Genomic DNA, 20,684 nt, shown 5'->3' with positions numbered 1-20,684 from the left:
ATGTCATTTAGGTGGAGTCATAAGATATGTGGTCTTGAGTGGCTGGCTTTTTTCACTTAGTACAATGTTTTCTTGTCTGTTAATGGTGCAGTATGTTCCTGTACTTGATTGTTTTTGTGCTGGACAGGATCTCACCATATGGATATACTTAAGTTTGCTTACTGCATTCAGTCAGTGGTCGGTTCAGTTTCTTGGTTGTTAGGAAGAATGGTGCTGTTAATAGTATTTACACAGATTTGGCTGTGTTGGAGACTACTGGTGGAAACTGAAAACATTCATTAATGATGCTACTAAACGTATATGAGGAGGAAGCACTTTGAGAAGCATTAAGGAGGTATTAAAATTGAGGAGAGGGCACTGTGAATAGGAGAGAAGAATGAGCTTGGTTAATAGTTGTTGGTGAAGGTTTGCTTCTGTGCTTGGAAAAGTACAAGTCAATACATTGTTAAAAAAAAATTATTAGGTACCTACTCTGTGTCAGAGACCAGGCTTAGAAATTACGTTGCGATATAGAATGCAGGGAACTTATCAAACTAGCAAAACCAAATCTGAATGCTTTGTATAGAAACATCAGAAATTTTTTAAAAGGGAAACACTGCTGACAAGTTAAAAAATGAATGGAAACAAATAATTTATATTTTAGTTGCAAGATACAAGCTTCTTACAGGTTTTCTCCCCTTTCAGAAATTGTGTGTTACTGGGTATTTGGGTAAGTATCTACTTGAGGTCCTCTAGGGAGTTATTTTTACAGGAATGGTTCATGTAGATCCTATAATACAGTTGTCAATTCTGTTATTTACAATAAAGCAATCCCAAAGTGTGCTCTAATGCTTATTTAATCAAGTTATCAGGCAGCTTGTGTTACCTTGTAGGTTTTAAATACGACTCTTTCTTGCTAATATGAAAAAAAGCTACATGACTATCCCGATAATAGAATGTGATAATGTACTTTATTGATAATTTGATTTTCAGATGATTCATTAAGCTCTTCTGGTTACTTTGTAGCTAAGCAACAGGCCTATAGAAAGACACCTGATTGACTCAGGAGAGAGAAAAATGAATGCATGCTCTGATATTGATGATACTCTGAAATTATGTGGAACTTTCCAGAGTGGTCTCCCTCAAAATGCATGCCATAGAACACTCGGTCTATTAAAGGAATAAATAGAAGTTCTTTGGTTAACTAAGTTTGAAATGTTTTGCATATATACCCCCTCTCCTGAAAGTTCACAAAGTATATTAAAGATTCTGAGAAATAGTGCTGGGAGGAAGCATGTTAAACTGATGATTTCTCATTATTTCCCAAGGCGGTCTTACAACACAGCTCCATTTTTTACATATACCAATAAATATCCTATGGGAGTAGTAAGCTGTGAAAGACCCATAGTACATACTGGTCTAGATGATGAGCCCGAATGTTACTTCTGTTTCTGTTAAAAGAGGGGCACCTGGGTGGCTCATTCACTTCAGTGTCTGACTCTTGATTTTGGCTCAGATCATGATCTTGGAGTTGCTGAGATCGAGCCTTGCGTTGGGCTCAGCGTTGACAGCGCCAGAGCCTGCTTGAGGTGCTCTCTTTCCCTCTTTGTGTCTCTGCCCTCCTCCACTTGTGCTGTCTCGGTGAAAATAAATGAACAAATGTAAAAATAAAATCTGTGGAGATGAAGGGAGGAGAAATGGGAAAGGCCATAGCCCTTCCCTCTGTCGGTGAACAAGCAGGGACACCCAGGGAAGTCTGGGTCTCCTGTGTAATGAGCTGTGAGTTCAGAAAGCATAGCTGGTAGGATCTGCTTAATTTCTTACATTTATATTCACTCGTTTTGGAAAAGGTGGTCTCTTGATTAGGATATTCATCTGTTAGTGCTGGAATTGTGTTCCATAATTTTTAATCCTGGCTCCTTAAACTCCTAGTTGTGAGACTTTGAGAAAGTTATTTGATCATCTAATCCTTCATTTGCTCATATGTAACATGAACATGCTGGCAATGCATACTTCATAGGGCTGCTGTAAGAATCCAATGAGACAGTGATTGACTAAGAATAGTACCTGGTACGTCGTAAGTTCTCAAATATTATAGCCGTCATTATGCGCTCTCACAAAAATGACTACACGTTCTGTTTACGGTGATGAATTGTATCACCTGTGGTAGTCGTTGAAATTCAAGTAAGACCTGTCCTGCCTTTAAAACATAACACAACCAAACAAAAACAAATACATGCACATCCGTTAACATGGCTCAGAGAAATCTTTTCCTATGTAAACCAATTTGATTTTTATTAGCTCTTGTCACACTGACTCTGCACTCCACCCCCCCCCCCCCCCCCCCCCCGCGCCCCTGCCCCATCTTCCCACCTAGATAGTGACCTCTATCGGTACTGGTAACATGTCTTAGACAACTTTGAAACAATATGTAGCCTAATCCCCAGAATATAAAAGGAGCTCACCATGTATCTTTGATAAAGGAGGGGGGAGGAGATACTGTGTGCTAATGGACTGTTTATATTTTTTTTTTAAGATTTTAAACTGGATTCCTTACCAACGGTTGCCAAAAGAATGAGATTAACCCCACTTTTGTGAGTCATTTGTTTTGGGGGAAAAAGCAGTAGATATTATCCTGAAATAAGTGTAACTATAATACAGAGAATGCCACCTTGAAGCTGGCATCTCTTCACAGTAAGATAATTCAAACTGGGAAGCTAATGAACCAAAGTGGCTTTTTTGCAGTTTGCTTGAAGTAGAAAGTGGGAGGCCGTGTACTATACAGCTTGTGATTTTAATATTTGTGGTGATTTTCCTGTAAATAAGCTATAATAAGCTGTAATTCTTCTTGTATGTAATAATAGCAATAAAAGTGATAATAACAGTTAGGGTTTATCATAACTAAAACAGAATACCTGGCTAGCCACTTAAGACCACATTAACCTGATGAAGAATATGGGTTACAATACTTTCAGGACTGAGGAACTCTGATTTTTCAGCAAATCAGTTAGCATCCTTCCTTAGTGATAAGATTTCTTTTAGAAGACTCACATAAGTGACTTGCCTCATGTTTGATCTGCATAGCCTTCGTCAGTGCCTAAATACTTTTAAAGCAAATACTATTCCATTTTTCAGATGAAATAATAGAAATTTAAGAAGTAACTCCTCCAAAGTCATCCAGATAATAAATGGCAAAGCTAGAATCGAAACCCATATCTGCCTAAACAAATACCAAGGATGTACTCTACTGTACTTACTATTAAAACAGGCAAAACCTGGAGAGGCAAAACCTTGTAACCTGGAGAGACTGCTGGGTACAACGAGACCCAGAAGGTACAGGGTCTCTGCCTGGCTTCAAAACTTCCTGCCTTTGTAACCTTGGAATTGTACCTTAAGTATTCTGAGCTTCAATTTCTATACGTACAAATTGGAGAAAATACAACCCATCTTATATTTCGAGTAGGACTTTTAGGAAAGAAGTTTGTTTTTAAGCCTTCTTTTACTGCTGTAAGTCTACTTTCTGCCAAATGAAGAAACTTTGAAAGAAGAATACAAGTAGTAATAAATGCCTACTATCTGAGCAATTAGTGTGTTCCTCACAATGTTGTAATGACCTCAACAGCCAGTATAAGCTGATCTATTTATAAAATAAGAAAAAATGGGACACTGAGAGATAAACTATCCCTCAATTACAACATACTAAGGATATATTAGCAACCCAGGCAGTCTAGCGTAGTATTTGACTGAGACCCTCCACTGCCAGTTTAGGGAAAGTAGTTTTTGTGTTGGATTGGAATATGCTCCTCATTGAGGGACATTTACACCAGTCCTACCATATAGATTCTGAAGTTCTTGACCTCCACAGAAGGCCAAACTTTGTTGGGCCAGATGAGGATTTTTCTTGACCTGTAGTTAATTCAAAAACTATTTGTTAAAATTAATTTTAGATAATATTGAATAAAAGTGAATGCTATCCAACATGGAGGCACAAAATGAGTGGGAAAAAAATCAAAAAGCATATCAGAGAAACAAACCTTGTGGCTCTCATTCCAAGACTTAGCAATGACTACTTCTATTGTTTTCAACTTAAACTATTATCATCCCTTTTCTTGCCCTCGGATCACTGTAGTACTGTCTACCTGGTAATCCAAACTGGGAAATTGAGAATCCTCTTAAGCTTACTTTTCACTCACCTTTGCCATTCAGATTGCAAACAGATCTTAATGCCATTAATGAAATGACTCCCAGATCTAGCCCAGTGGTACTACATCTCTGTCACTCTTCCTCACAAAACAGTACAAACTTGCTGAATGGATTGTAGTCTACAGATTGTTCTCACATCATCTTCACCAGTGCCATGAGGATTACTCTCCTAAAAGAGACAAAGTTTCCACCTCTGCTTCAATCTCTGTCTGTAGCCTACTGTTAGCAGGATAAAATGTCAAGTCCTTATCATGGCACACAAAGTTGTTTTGTTTTGTTTTGTTTTTTTGTCTGCATATTCTAGTCACACTTTTTCCTCACCTTATTTTACAGCAGCCTTAACAAATCTGGTGGTTGTATGTCCTCCTCATCTAAACAACCCCTGTTCTCACTTGCCTCTAAACATCTGTTCTTGCTCTTATTCGTGCCTGGGGTTCCTCCCTTCTTTCTGTGGGAAGGTCCACTTCATCTTTTGAAACCAAACTCAAACTTTACCACCTCTGAAAACTTTGCTGGGGTATTAGAAAAAGCTTTTCCTTTAACTGATCCCTCCCAGGCAGATAGTCAAACTCTGTTCTGAGATTCCATGGTATTGTATTTTTAGATACACTTTTAGTTGGAGAGTAATTTTAGATGTATAGAAAACTTGGAAAGCTAGTACAGAGAGTTACTATATACCTTATGTTCAGTTTCCCCTGTTGTTAAGTTAGTGGGGTAGTTTTGTCATAAATAATAAGACACTATTCAGGTTTCCTCACTTGTGGCCAGTTGACTTTTGTTGATGTTGCTTGAGGATACCGTACAAGGTATCACAGTACATAAAATTCTTAGATCTCCGTAGACTTCTCTTGGCTGTGGCAATTTCTCAGACTTTGCTTATGTTTTATTATCTTGGCAACTTTGCAAAGCACTGGTCAGATAGGGGGTTGGGAGATTTTTCCTAAATGGGGATTTTTCTGATGTTTTTCTCACAGTTCGACTAGGATCGTGGGTTTTGGAGGGGAGGGTATATCACAGACGTAAAGTGCCATTTTCATCCTTTATCAAGGGTACGTTCTGTCATCAGGACTTTTCACTGTTAATGTTGCCCTTGATCACCCTGCTGAGGTAGTGCTTGTCTAGTTTCTCCACTGCACAGTTACTCTTTTTGCCCTTTGCCATCCTGTCCTCTTTGACAGGAAGTCACTGAGAGCATCCCACACTAATGGCATGCAGAATTCTGTTCCACCTCCTTAAAGATGAAATAATGCACATCAGTTTTTTTTTCATTCTGCATGGGATGTCACTCCATTCTCCCTCATTTATTCAGCCATTTATTTCTATGATTTTGGAGTCATGGATAGATGCTAAAAATTTGTTTATACAGTTGACCCTTGAACAACATAAGTTTGAACTGCTTGAGTCTACTGCATGTGGACATTTTATATAAATACTCTACAGTTTTGTAAGTGTATTTTCTTTTCTTTGGAATTTTCTTAATATTTTATCTACTTTATTGTAATAATATGGTTTATAATACATATAATAAAGTATTTAACTGTTTGTTATTGTTCAGGCTTACTATCAAGAAGAGGCTGTTTAGTAGTTAAGTTTTGGGGGACTCAAAAGTTACATGTGGACTTTCTACTGTGGGGGGAGTCATTATTCAAGGGTCAACTATAATCTGATAGGTATTTTAAGTTTATTTACTGTGGGAGAGAGAGCACAGGAGGGTCAGGGAGAGGGAGAGAGGGAGAGAGGGAGAGAGGGAGAGAGAGAGAGAGAGAGAGAGAGAATGAAAATGAATCCCAAGCAGGTTCCACACTGTCAGTGCCAAGTCCAATGCAGGGCTTGAATCCACTGACAGTGAGATGATGATCTGAGCCAAAATCAAGAGTAGGATGCTTAACTGAGCCACACAGCTGCCCCTAATACATTATTGCCCAAATCATTAAATTCTTGGCTGTTATGGAAGCTCTTTTACTTGGTTTCTGTTTGCCTTTGACATGCCCACATCTGTGTGTGTGTGTTTGTGTGTGTGTGTGGGGGGGGGGGGTGGGCAACACTACTTTACTTCTTGTTTCAAAGCTCATCTTAAATATTCCCATCCCAATCATACTTAGACTAAGCCATTGCTCCAACAGACCCTTGTTCCCTTCATTGGAGAATGGTATTACAAATCAAGTTCTGGGTACTGGGACCTGATATTTTATCTATGTTGCTATTCTATAGCCCACATCAAATTCTATTTACTTTTTTTCTCCCATTAGACTGAAGGTGTACAATTTTCATATTCTCTTATACAAGAATAAATCCTTGAAAGTATGTAACCTTGCATTATTCTTTCATTATTTGATGGATTTATACTGTTTTTCTGTGCAACTAGATTATAAAATCATTCTGTTGAAATATTTCAAATATGCCTTCCTGGGCCCTGCATCAGTCAGTTATGTTTTATGATTCTGGGGCTGAACTCTGTTTTTACCTTTCTCAAATTCTTTTAGATCAAAATTTATCTTTTCTGTACTTAACTTTTCTAATCACAGATCTAAGGGGTTGAAATTGAAACTTTGGCAAGGGACTAGTCCTTTGAACTTAGCCTGGCACATGATACACTGGGGACGTGTCAATGGTGTAGAGAATACAGAATAGGACTCCAATTTCTGAAAATGACCCATCTGTTCAGTGATACTCATCACTTACGAAGTTGATCATGAAGAGAAGAGGATGTATTCACAAAACTGAAAACAGTTCAGTCAAGGCCGCCAGATACAGTGCCTGAAATAACATGAAAAGTCTTTGTGTGGGTTTCTCATCTTTACTCCCAGTGATGATCTTTGTACATTGTCACTTCTTCTCTTGCCTTCCATTATATTCTAGAACTCTATAATATATAGTATTCCTTCTTGGACTTTGGTCCTATTTCTACTAATACTATTCACTGACTAGCTCTCTGAGGGCAGATTTGGTATCTCCAATTTACTGGTGTATCTTCCTTGAGGTGGCAAAAATTACTTTTAACATCTGTATAATTGGCATTTTCTGGAACTTTCAAACAAAGTAACTCCCAAAGAAACCCTGACCCTTATTAAGTTAGTTACTTCCCCACACAGAAATCAATGAGTGTATCCAAGGTGTTGAGTACCCTGGTCAGAATGGCTTATTTGGATATCCGTGTAGTTGAATGTGCCTGAGCCATCCTGTATTATACAGCACTGGCAAGTGATTCAAATCACAATCAAAGGTAAATTTTTGGTTAGGTTTGGTGGCTCAGTTTAGTTGGTGCATCCGTGTTGTTTTCTAAGACATATATTTAAATAAAAAGTATTTTTCTCTTAGCACAGAGTATTTACAACATCTGCAGTATTTGTTACCTATGGCTTTGGAACAAACCATGGTAAAACTTCAAGGAACCCTTTTATTATTTGCCTGCAGGGTTTAGCACTTCTAAATCGGGATCATTTGTGCATCTCTGCTCCTTTAAGTGGACTGTGTACATCTGAAGGTTATTTGGCTATCATTTTAACTAGGCTGGCCTTGAAGATTTGGATGACCTAGTTCTGCTCTACATGCCTCTAATCTTCCAACAAGTGGGCATGGACATGTTTTTGAGTCAATGGTAGAGACAGAAGAGAGAGTGAGCCCCATGTGCAAGTTTGTTTTAAGCCTCTCCTTATAGCATGTTTGGTTAATATGGTTCGTTAAAGCAAGTCTCCTAAACGAGTGCAATGTTAACTGACAGGGCATGTTTTCCTGCTCAAGACTGTGGGGAAATTCAAAGTTACATAACCAACTGTGTAGGTACAAGGAAGTGGAAATGGATCTTGGCTATTGGTGGAATCTAGTATAACCAGATGATAGAGCAATGCACGAAACAACCAGATCTGTCACATTCCTTCAGGGAGCTGATTGCTGAATAGGAACATAACAATATAAATACTGTAGGAGAGAATATGATGTATCATTAAAGTTACAACGTAAAATTGGAGGAAGAAGAGAAGTCGTTCCTAATTGGAAACAAGGCTCTGGAGAAAATGATATTTGAGTTTATTTGTAGTTACAGTATCAGAAGTTGGATGAAATAAAAATGATACCCATCTTTAGAATACTAATATATTCAAACACAACTTCATTCTTTGGCTTGACATACTTTGCTTATACATCTTGAAAAAGTGAATTCAATAAACCTTTCTAACTCTTAACGGAACTTCCCTACTGAGTTTTCTTAGAAAATAATGTTTAGGGGCATCTGGGTGGCTCATTCAGTTAAGCAGCTGGCTCTTGGTTTTGGCTGAGGTCATGTTCTACCATTTGTGGGACTAAGCCTGCATTGCGATTCATTGTCCCTCCCTCGCGATTCATTGTCGCTCCCTCTCGCCCCCCCCCCCAACTTGGGTGTACACGTGCTCTCACTCTGTCTCTTTGTCTCAAGATAAATAAACTTACATAAAATAACCTTTAGATCTATTTCATAGTTATTACCTATTAGTAATATTAGCAAGAAATTAAAAGAGTACTTACAGTCGGTGGGTCATTACTTAGAATTTTGACACAGAGATTTCTTAATGGGGAAAAAAGCATGTGTACATGTTTGACCTGTGTCTCTTTGCCCTTCTGTGATCCAGAAACCTCTGTTTTACAGTTTCATGGAACTATAAAGCTTTTCCTGCCCATTTTGTGGGCATTTATTGGGACTCCTTTTGATACTCAGCATTGTATTTGAAATCAAATATCAAAGAAATGGGAAATATGTTCACATTCTTTTAAGTGTAAGTGCTTTAGTTGAAGGAGTTACGATAAAACCACCCATTAAAATGTCCACAAAACAAAGTAATATGTCACTCTGAGCTGTCCCTGTGTGATTTTTCTATCCTATTTCTAAGTATCTGAAGACTGAGGTGTGACCTTAATAGAGACAAATTCCTCATTGCCCCCCAATAAAGTTTCTTAGATTTGGTGAGATTATTTCTAGGAGGAAACGTTGGTCTTTAATCGGAAGATGGAATTGTATGTGTGTGTTCTGCATGGAATACATACTTAAGAGAGACCTTAAGATGAATGAGTGATGTAACATAGTCCAGTAGGTATAGGCTTTCCTTAAATCGAGTTATCTATGGATGGAATCCCTAGAGGAAGTGGTGTTAGCATGTATTTCATAGAGTACCACTGTAGAGGCATTATAAATGAAATGTTTCTCAAAAATGGCCAGGTATCAGAATAGGAAGCATAATGTGTATCTTGATTGCTTATGAAACTTCAAATTTTTAATGTTCCTTGATATATTGAAAAACGGCAAAACCGTTCTGGAATCATTACAGGTTGTATACCTCAAAAATAATGGAAAAGAATATAACATGAAAAGTGAACCTTCTGCCTAATTGTAAAATTGCAGGTCACTTTGAGAAAAAAAGCCGTAATAGGCATACATAGATGGTTAAATATTTTTTCCTGTAATTTCTTTATTAGAATTTGAGAACTATTAAACTGTATTTCAAATAGAACCTGATTCTCTTATATACAGATGACTTCTTTAATTCAAATTTTGCCCTAAATATCTTATTTAGGTGTTCAAAAGAGCTACAAGAATTTGTATAAGATGTTAGTGATTACTACCTTTTAAAAGCAAGAGTAGATACATCACTATAATTTCTTTCTACCTTGTCTCTCACACATGACTTAAGGAAAAGTGAAGGTAGGCGTGAGCTGAGTGAAATGTTAAGATATTAAGTATCTTCTGTCCTTTATTTTCATTATAGGAAATCAGTGTTCATTACCTCAGAAATATTTGTACTGTATTTTCCATTCCTTTGATTTCTTGCTTAGAAGTAACAGAATTTCACGAAAATCCCAAGGCGTACAAAATGCCCTCCCTACTTTAGTGGGAGGGAAAAATGCCAGTAAATATATGAGAGAGATGTTGAGGAAAAAATTTCTAAAAAAAAAAAAAAAAAAAAAAAAACCTCCTAATATATTTTTTTTTGCTTTTTTTCCCCTAAAGCTACTTCGTTATTTTTCAAAGCACAAAAAGAAGTGCTTATGATTGCGTTTGCAAAATTACTATGGTATGCATTTTATACATAAAATCATTACAAATGGAGTTGTTAGAGAAATGATGTAGATAGACTTGGAGTCTGCTGATTTTTAAGCGATCTAAAATTTTATTTTATTTTTTTGCCAATTTAAGAAAGACTAAAACTGGAAGTCAAGAACCCATGAATATTATTGCAAAACAAAGTTATTATGTTTCCTGGACTTAGTGCCCTTAACAATGAAGAATGCCCCTTTTCAGGAAAAAAAAAAAAAACGCATTATAGAGTGGCACGTTGACTCAACTCCTCTCTTATGAATTTTATACAAGGGAATAAATAGTTTTCCTTTTTAGTTTATACCATAAGTAATTAGAAGGACTTTCTTCTCATGTTTTTTTTTTTTTTCTGATCCTCTTTGACAGACTGTTGGAAACTAAGCAGGGGGACACACTACTTCAACTGTTGACAGTGTCCCTCTCTTGCTCCTGAAATCAGTATGCCTTCTAATATAAAAATATAGTGTTTTATATTATAGTAGATTCGTGTTATTGTATAATAGAGCAAAAACAGTTTTTGTTTTAAAAATGAAATACTTCTCCTGGGGAAGACCCTTTTGGTCAGGACTGTTAGTTTCCACAACAGAAACCATAGTAGCTAGTTAAAATGGATGAGAAATTAATGAAGCATATTAGATATTTCCTACGTTGTTTTTGGGTGGAATTGCTGAAGGTGAGAGAAACAAGATAGAGAGGCTTTGAGGATGTGCAGTATGGAATAATCAGATTATGATGCTTTTTTTCACTGGAAAACTTTCTACCTTCAGAATAAAAACTAGGTTCCCCCCCCCCACACACACACATACACTTGATAATGCATACATGTTGCCTCCTACTTAGACATCTGCCATGTCTCCTTCTGAAAGTAGTGTCCTCACCAGGAAGTGGCATCCATTCCCTCACCGTACTCTGTTAAGAATGAGGCTCTTGGTACAGTGCATCTCAATGGGGTTGTTATAACATATGGCCATTCATGCTCTAGCTTCGGAGGAACCTGAGAAGTATTTTGCTTCAACCTTGAGGGGATGGGATTCATGTGTGAAGTCCCTCAACTCAGGAGGCTTAAGTGATCATGGACAGCTACTATTCTGACAAATCTCCACAAAAGGACACATTTAAAAACCGAAGATAGTAGCTGGGTTTGCAATGCATGCATTTTCAAAACACACGGTTCGTCACAGAAAATACTGTTAAGAGACACAAAGATGTCTGGGAAGAGTATATCCTGGCATGCAGAGTATTTGATATGTAACAAGGTAAAGCAGAGCTGAAATGACTCAAACACTCTAAGCACTCAGTGATTTAAACTATGATCTACAGAAATGTAGCATCATGGTCACCTAGGAGCTTGTTAGAAATGTAGATTTCTAACCTGAGTCCGAGGTACAGATCACAACCTGAATTTAAAAGAAGTAACGAGGTGACTGATTGAAATTTGGGGCAGCACTGCTCTGTTGGATACTGTTGTTTAGTAGCAGAACATTTTCACCAAATCCTACATGTAAATCAAATGCTTAATCCAGAGAGGTTCCACTTCTATAATTTACATGGAGGCAGGATTACCAGCACCATACTAATCAAGGCCCCTGCTTGTTCCTTGGAATGGCCCAAAGCATCTCTAAGAACTCCTAGAGATTGACAGTGTAGAAGAGCATTGACCCTAGTCTTAGAACTTTTGGACAGTTTTACCTCAGGTTCACAAAATCATGTTGATAAACCTCTGAGACCCAAATTGGTCTATAAGTTGTGTACATAACCTACATTTCATCTCTGAATTAAAGATAGGATTTTATCAAAATTCTGTGGGAGAGTGAGTGGCACCAAGGACATTCCTAAGAGTGGCAAACAGTATGTCTGTATGTCTTCCACTGTACTGTAGGGAAGGGTGGGTAGAGCAAAGGAAAACAGTCTACTGTCCATGAAAAATATCAAAGGTTTAGAAAACTAGTATGTCTTAAGTCTTTAGAAATAAAACTTGTAATAAGATTAGTCTTTTCAAATGATATTTAAACCTGGGTTCCTTGAATAAATTTAAAAATACTGTATAGAAGTCCTATATTGAAAACATGATCATGCAAAATATAAGGGGAGAGTAAAAGAAACTTCAATAAAATTGGGTAAGACTGAAAGGAAGCTAACAATATAATAGTGAAATTAAGAACTATGTTGAGTGTTTATAACAGAAATAACACTAGAGAAAATAGGATCTGTAGAGGATAGAATTGAGGAATGAATCCCTTTGTAATGCAGACAAAAAGGGAATATAAACCTGAAAGTAATGTGGTTGTGGGGGTGGAGAAAAGAGTGTTTTGCCATACAGTCGTGCTGGCCAGACACAACCAATGGAAAGGAAAACTAAATTGAGCTGGGGCGGGGCGGTGGGAAACAAACCAACAAACAAAAGCAAAAAAAACAAACACTGTTCCGTAATGTTTTGAGGACTTGTCCTAGTATTTAAAAAATTTTTCTGTAAACGTCTAATGAACAAAAGCATAAACCAACAATAGATGTGTATTTTAAGACAAAAATCGTTAAGCGTTACACTTTGGCATAACAGTAACACCAGAAAACATTGAAGCAGTGTGTAGTTTAATTGGTAAACCACCATAAAATTGATAGTTTTGTTACCTATTTGTGTAAAGGTTATCAATGTTTTCAGATACTTGTTGAGTCACTAACTATAGAATCAGTCCAGAAAAATCACAGTGAATTGTAGTTGATTACAAGGCAATTTAAAATCACAGTGTCCTTCCTTTATTTGTAATATAAAAATAACACAATCGGGTTTATAATAAGGTCATGAATCAGTAAAATATTATGCAGTAGTGACAGTGAGAAATTTGTGTAGCTACCTAGTAAAATATTACACCTTTTCTATTAGACCTTTTTCATACCAAAATAAATTTCAAGGTGATTAATAAAAGAAACAGGATGATTTTTATTTAGTAAAACTGAGAGGAAAGTATATATAAGAACTGTAGCAGATAAAAAGCAATTTATTCCAGGAAAATGATTTTAAAAGTCAAAAAGTGACAATATTTTGTTAAACTATTGAGGGCACAAAGTACTATACATATTTACACTAATGTGTAATCAGTGAGAAATCAGTGTATAATAAAGCAATCAGCCATTTTCTCTTATAAAATACTGTGAATAGGTGCCGCCTTTACAGGAAAACTTGAATAATTGATGTCAAATATCCAGTAATTCAAATCACAAAAACAAGGTAGACACCAAGATGTTCATCATTGCTTCATTAACACAAGTGAAAATTAGGAACAGTTCAAATAGGGTAATGTTTTTAGAACTACAGTTTTAAAATGTCTCAATGTTTCTTAAGCTCTGTATTATATGTAAAAAAAAAAAGTTAGAGTTAAACTAATTACATTTGAGTAGTCATTTCTGAATTCCTAAACAGGGAGTTGTTGTTTTTTTTTTTTTTTTGACAGTTAATTATTGTGAAATGCTTTAGAGTTTATAAATTACTTTTTCAAGTATATCATTTTAGTATTAAATTTTCCTTTTAAAGACAAGAAACTTAAGGAATTAAATTATTTATAAACAATGGAATTAATTTATTAAGGACCTTTTTTTTGTTGGGGGGGGACTTGTTCAATTTTATACTTTGCTTTCTCCACTTTGCTTAATACTGGAGAGAGTCATCTCTGTAGGCTCTGTCAGTAAGTGTCTCTGTGCTCTAGTTTCTGGATGTGTTGACTCCATGGAAATCACTGACAAGGGAGGAGACGAATGGAGGAGAAAGAGGTATTGACTGCTCTGGCTCCCTCCTTTCTGTTACAGCGTAACAGTGGCTGAATTTTCTATCCATAGTCATAAGTACAATTATACACTCCCTCTTCCACATCGGAGCTGTCCCTGAGTCCAGTGTTAACATGTCTTCCGTTATCCCTTCAGGTCTGGGTGGGTGATAAGGACTTGGTAGTCTTCTTAGACCCAGTGTGTTTGACAGTCTGTATTGGTTAATTTAACCCTTCCTACCTCACTTCACTTAGCCCACTGCGTGTTGTGCCATCTGTATACGGTCAGGGTCATGATGGATATGGATACCCAGGTATTTAATGGCTCTTTCAATTATATCCTAGAAGAATATGTAACATCCGGGTTAAAGACCAACGTTTATCTGCTTTCTACTGTATTAAGCTGTACTTAAGGGGGAATTTTTGCTTTAAACACTAAAGACAGGATGTCCTATGAGACAAAAATACTGTTTGGCTATTCAAAATATAACCATAGACAGAAAGGATTTATTATATGCACTTACTAGCACAGAAGTTTTTCTTACCAAGTAGACAACTCAAATTACGTGTGAGGTCACTAGTTCTTTTATAATGAAATGTTATATCAATTGGGTGCAGTGTAAAGTCTTTGTGAAGGTGGACAACATGAGAAGCAGGGAAATCACTGACATAGAAACTGGGAACAATAACAATAAAAATGAACCCATTTGTAGGGAAGTACCCAGAACAAAACAAAAACCTTTACTGACATGATTTCTAAAAAAAAAAAAAAAAAAAGGGACACTGCATCTGACAGGCAAATCATTGAGCAAATCCAGTGGAAATTATCTGTGATAATCTTTATTTTTAGGTTTTGAGTTTTGTACATGTTGTTGATATTGTGATATGTGTCCACAGTGGAGAGACTGGAGGATACATTTTATGAAATAATTTGGCTTTTGACAAAGCTGATAAGTTGGCAAAACCATTGGGTTGCTAAATAAAAAGTATAGCATTGTAATCACACATATTTTGTAAGTCAGAATTCAGAGTATAATATTTTCTTTACTAAGAAAGAACCAACATTGAAGTAACTGATACAGGTGTAAGGGCAAAGTTAGGAGAGGGCTGGACAGAGGAGTAACGCAAATAACTGTGAGATTTAGATCGCATCCTAGCCCTGGAGAGTTGTTGAATTGCATGAGACCAGTCACCCTCTTTGACAGTTATCCAAGTTGCTTCTGAAATCTAAATATGCCCTGTAAAACATGGGTTTAAGTTGTAAACACCACAATCTCTGGTACATAGTAAGTGTTGAATTAACTTTTTCCCCCATTTAGTAAAGATAGATCAGTAAGCAAATAAAAGCAGAAATAGAAGGTATAATGCAGGCCTATTAAATGCATACGTAAAGTTTATCACAAGAAAAACAAAGGAATATGTAGTCAGATGCGTCTTAATTATTAAAAATGTTAGAACATTCTAGTCCCAAAGGGCACAGGAAACAAACATGTCTTCTAAACCTTATAGCTGAGGCTTCAAGTAGGAGTAATGTAGACAAGTGAGACCTTAATGGTATCCATCTGGCAAACCCAATAAGCTATTTCCTAAGGAAATATTTTTTTCAAAACCAATGGGAGGACCTAACCCCTAAACATAGCTTGTTAAGTCCAATTGTATAAAAGAGTGAAAGTCCAACAAATTAAGTTTATTTTGAGAGAGGGCAAAAACAGGGTAGAGGTGGATAGAGAGAATCCCAAGCAGGCTCCACACTGTCAGCCCCAGAGCCTGATGTAGATCTTGATCTCAGAAACCATGGGATCACGACCTGAGCCAAAATCAAAAGTCGGATGCTTAACCGACTGAGCTACCCAGGCACCCCTAGAAGAGTGAAATTGTATAAAAACATGGTCCCCTAATGGAGGGTAAAGTTACTTTCCCGTCTTTTCTTGGCTAATAGGTATTTGTACAAGGAGCTGTGGCTTCCAGCTGTCTTCACAAAAACTAAGGTCTTCTGGAGGGACTTCGGGCTACTACCAGGGTTGGAAGGGGCCGTAGAGCCAGCAGGGTTAAGTGTTTTGTCCCCAGAATGAGAGTTTGATTTTTAAATTCTATAAACATTTCCAATAGAGGAATGAATGTACAATACTTAAAAAATACAGCTATCAACTGGGCCGAGCAACTAGTTTGAGGTTGTGTTCCTTGTCAAGTTCAAGTGCAGGATACTGGTGATAGGCTGATAAGAAAATTAGCATTACTGTGTGAAAATGATAATGCTGAGAATCTGACTTCCATGGATGAACTCATTAGTACCCAGATGAACGATGGGAGTTCCTATGTGCAAAGACAACACTTTGATCAAAAACATCATAAGAGAAAATATGCCTGGAGAGGAATTTTCTGGCAAGAAAATGAAGAGCAGATACAATTAGGTATTGTGAAAAAAAAATTATTGCTGTAAGAGATTGAGACCCAGAATACAAATAATTTTGATCTGACATGCTAACAGGAAGGTGGGAAGGATTTGGAAACAGCAAGTTGTGAAAGATAGTGAGTTTTTATTTAGTGTTTCCTAAACATGTCATGATTCCCCAGTGGTGCAAGCTCTCGGCATGCAGGACCTGAGTGCCAGCAAATATGTACTAGCTGTGCTTGTGGCAGACTTTTTATCCTTGAAATTTCATTCCACATGCTTGCATTGTGAGTACCTCGGAGAGGGCTTCTGGTAGGAACTTAAAATATGCCTGCCTTTAGCTTTCTTCTTGATCATTAAGACTTGGATTGTATTTTTCTTAACATTTACTAAAATTACTAAATGGATTAAAAAGTTTTTGTCAGGTCACCTGGGTGGCTCAGTCAGTTAAGCATCTGATTCTTGGTTTTGGCTCAGATTGTGATTTCAGGGTTCATGAAATAGAGCCCCACATATCAGGCTCTCCACTGACAGCGGGGACCCTGCTTGTGATTGTCTCTGTCCCTCTCTCTCTGCTCTCCCTGGCTTGCACGCAGACAGGTGCGCTCTCTGTCTCTGTCTGTCCTTCTCTCCAAAATAACTAAATAAATAAAGTTTTGTGTACTTGTTACTTATTTACTACCTACCTTCTCTCCGTGTGGAAAGATGCTACATCACTTGTTTTCTCTTAGATCTTTGACACCACCTGGATAACCAGAGCTTACCAGTGTTTCCTGAATGAAAGAAAAAATGCTGAAAGGAATGAGTAAACATGGTGTATTTACCAACACTATTTCAAGTGCTACCTTGGGGTTACTTACTTTGACCAATCTCTTTCTTTTGTGTGTGTGAACCTTGAATGGAACCTAGTCATCGATGTTCTCTCTGAAGCTCTCTCACCTCGAGAAAACCCTCATCATCTTTATTGTAATTTATGTCGTTTGACATCTTGGCATGATTCAAAATGTCATGTATGATTTCTGCATCATAAATGCAATGGACTGTTTACCTCCATATTCTGCTTTTTATATACTGGCATGAAATGTGTTAAAGATTATGAAGGGATGGCTCTTGAGGATAATTTATAGTAGTCGTTTGGTAAGAAGTTACTTTGTAACCTGGGAGTTGTTACTAAGACACAGGAAATTAACATTGTAAGAACAAAACATGAAATACTACTGTTTTTAAAGCTGTTCTGTATTTACTTTTGAGTGAAATTCTAAATATTAGTAAAATATGCATCTCTAAGGTTTTAATAACATAGAAAATTCTGTAACATGTATCTATAATCAACTAAAGTTTTCATTATTACAGGATTTGAGACCTTGTAGTCAAAGGTGGACGCAGATAGAAGATTTGAGGAACTAATTCCCAATTATAATTCTGATTTCTTAGGATGGACATTATATACTAGTAATGTAAATAGCAGTATCTTAACTGTTAATTAGATAAGATTGCAGGTTTATAGTGGTTGTAGAAGTGGACAGTAATAATCACTGATAAAACCCATCCACGTTTTAGGCAGTACACTTAAAGTAGACAGAAAATATGTAATATTAAATAACACTTCTTTAACATTTCCTATTAACATGGTCATTTCTAAGCATTTGATACACTTAACATACATAATCCTTAAAGAGTTCTTTCAGGATACTCTTGGTATTTTAGTACAGGATGAAACTTGAAGTATATAACAAAGAAAAGCTATGACCAGAGTGACATCCATTAAGTGACAGATGTGGAATTCACACTGAGACATTCTGTCAACAGTGTATATACTCTTTAACCCTGGGATAGACAAGTTACTGGAGCTTATTTGAGCATTTTAATGTTGACAACTTTACTTTCATTCACCACAGGTTTTAAAAGCTAGGACAAAGTTAAAACTTGACAGAAATCACTTGTAATTATTCACTTCTATTCACCTAATAGAGTTGATAGTAGAGTGCTTCATTACATTGAATCAATGTTGTCAATGTTATTCAAGCACATTGTAGGAAGTGAGTGTATCCAGATACACTAAAACATTCTTTGAAGACCCTAAAACATCATTATTTGAAAACCCTAAAGCATCATTATCCCTGCCTGCTGACTTAGCATTGGCTATAGCTGGCTCTGTCAAAACCATGCATCTATGGTTTTTGGTATAGTTTCAGTACTAGGTAATTTAAAGTAGCAATAATTGAAGGAAACCATATGATCATCTCAAAAGATACAGTAACAAAATTTAAGAAAAATAATTGACGATACACATTTAGAGTAAACTGGGATGACAAGAGGAGTATTTTGCTGAATGATTATGGCAAAACTGAGAGCTTTCTTACTGAGATGTGGAATACAGGGAGGAGGAGTAGTTTCACTACCTCTGTGTCATGACACTGGAAGTACTAACCTGTGCAATCCGGCTGAAAAAAAAAAACAGAATTGGAAAGGGAATAACATAACTGTCTTTATTAGTGTGTTCCATATAATCTTCTGAAAACAACTTGAGTTTAGAAAGCTTAGCAAGGTTTCTGGACTTAAAAAAAAATCAATATAGTAAAATTAGGTGGTGACTTGAACAAAAATTGCAGGTGAGCCACCACCATAATTCCTTTTCTCCATGAAAGTAATGAGAACATGAGAAACATTGTCAGTGTCAAATTTTGTCTAAACTCTGCAAATGAAGTACAGGCTTTCAGCAATACAGGTAGTGTTTATTAAAAAATAATAACGGAATCTTGGTAAGAACAGTGAATCTCCACTCCTTTTTCTGATGTAACTCTTAAAACCAGCAACCTGGGGGCAGGAATAAGTGTGGAGCTCCTTAAGAGCCACCTTCCCAGAGAATTGTTACTTCCCTCCCCCCCCCCCCCCCCGTCCGATTTGCCCATGGAAGACCTTGCTCTTAATGCTTTCTTTATTTGATCTCATTGAAAATTAACAGTGTTAATAGCCTTTTCAAAAAAGTTTTATTTATTTGGAGAGAGTGCGAGCAAGGGAGGGGCAGAGAGAAAGGGAGAGAGAGAGAGAGAATCCCAAACAAGCTCCACAGTGTCAGCCCAGAGCCCGACTTGGGGCTCCATCTCACCAACCACAAGATCCATGACCTGAGCTGAAATCAAGAGTCTGATATTTAGCTGACTGCCCACCCAGGTGCCCCATCTTAACAGCCTTCTTTGAGGTCCAGATATTGGAAACAATAAAATGCACTTTTTTGACATTGCACTTGCCTATAGTAGAGGATAAAAGTTAAAACAATAGGCTAATTCCAAAGCTTGAAAGTAAAATCCAGGAAACAAGATGTACATGTGATGCTTTGAAAATCTCCAGTATCTTTCTCAGGGTCAAAATGGCCATGCACGTGCATAGAACTTTGTATATGCTGAGAACTGTACACAGCACAGGAGAACCCGGAAAATATTGGAATCTCTAACCTAACGCTGAATTTAAGGTTTTGCCAACACAGGAAGTAAAGATAAGAGTTAAACAGTAGTATCTTGATAAGTTTCGGTATCACCAACATACACACAAAGCCTCTTAGGAAAGACTGGAAGATATGTTGGTTCTAGGAATTTAATGAAATGCCTGTCCAGTTATTAGCTGGCCAGTAAGAAGCTGAGGAGAGACTTCAGTGGCCACAAGTGACAAAGAATATTAGCTGTCTTGAATTAATTCAGAAAGTCATTAAAAACAAAATAACAAATAGACATAAAAACCAACTTTGGGGAAAGAATACAATCTAATTTCTGGAGTTGCCACATTATATTAAATAACCAGTTTAAAAAGAAAACTACTAGGACTTGCTTCCATAGCATATGTACTAAAACTGGAACGATATAAAGAAGATTAGCATGGCCCCTGAGCAAGGATGATCAGCGAATTAAGTGTTCAAAAAAAAAAACCAATACTAGATGAGGGCAAAAAAAAAAAAAAAAAAGAGTCCATGCTCCAGGAACTAAAAATAAAAGCCAACAATTACCTCTAAAGCCCAGGTTTTGGGATTAATAGAAAAAAATGTACATCAGCTATTTCACCTGTGTTCAAAGGACTGGGGGAGGGGAACTTCCTCTTTAAAAGAAAACTATGGGAACATGTCTCACCAAAAGAGAAGATTAAAAAAGAGCTAGAAATCACATGTAAAAGAATAAACTTGAGAGTTTCTGGAGTCAAAAAATAATATGAAAATGTTAAATACTGGATTCTGCATGTAAGGAGTCTGGAAGACACGATTTTGTCCTAACACCTAAGGAAAAAAAAAAAAGAACAG

General features: G+C 36.8%; 1 non-coding gene across 1 annotated transcript; it reads left to right on the top strand.

Moving 5' to 3' along the window:
• Positions 1–20,217: 20,217 nt before the first annotated feature.
• Positions 20,218–20,321, top strand: LOC124509707 (U6 spliceosomal RNA). Its single transcript, XR_006961487.1, has one exon. It is a non-coding gene; the product is annotated as a U6 spliceosomal RNA (small nuclear RNA).
• Positions 20,322–20,684: the final 363 nt, after the last annotated feature.

The sequence above is a fragment of the Lynx rufus genome, unplaced genomic scaffold, assembly GCF_022079265.1.
Source record: "Lynx rufus isolate CCGP_SWC_20201006 ecotype Redwood Valley unplaced genomic scaffold, mLynRuf1.p SCAF_14, whole genome shotgun sequence".
Classification (NCBI taxonomy): Eukaryota; Metazoa; Chordata; class Mammalia; order Carnivora; family Felidae; genus Lynx; species Lynx rufus.
Note: the sequence above shows the minus strand (reverse complement) of the source record. Positions and strands in the feature narration are given on the sequence as shown.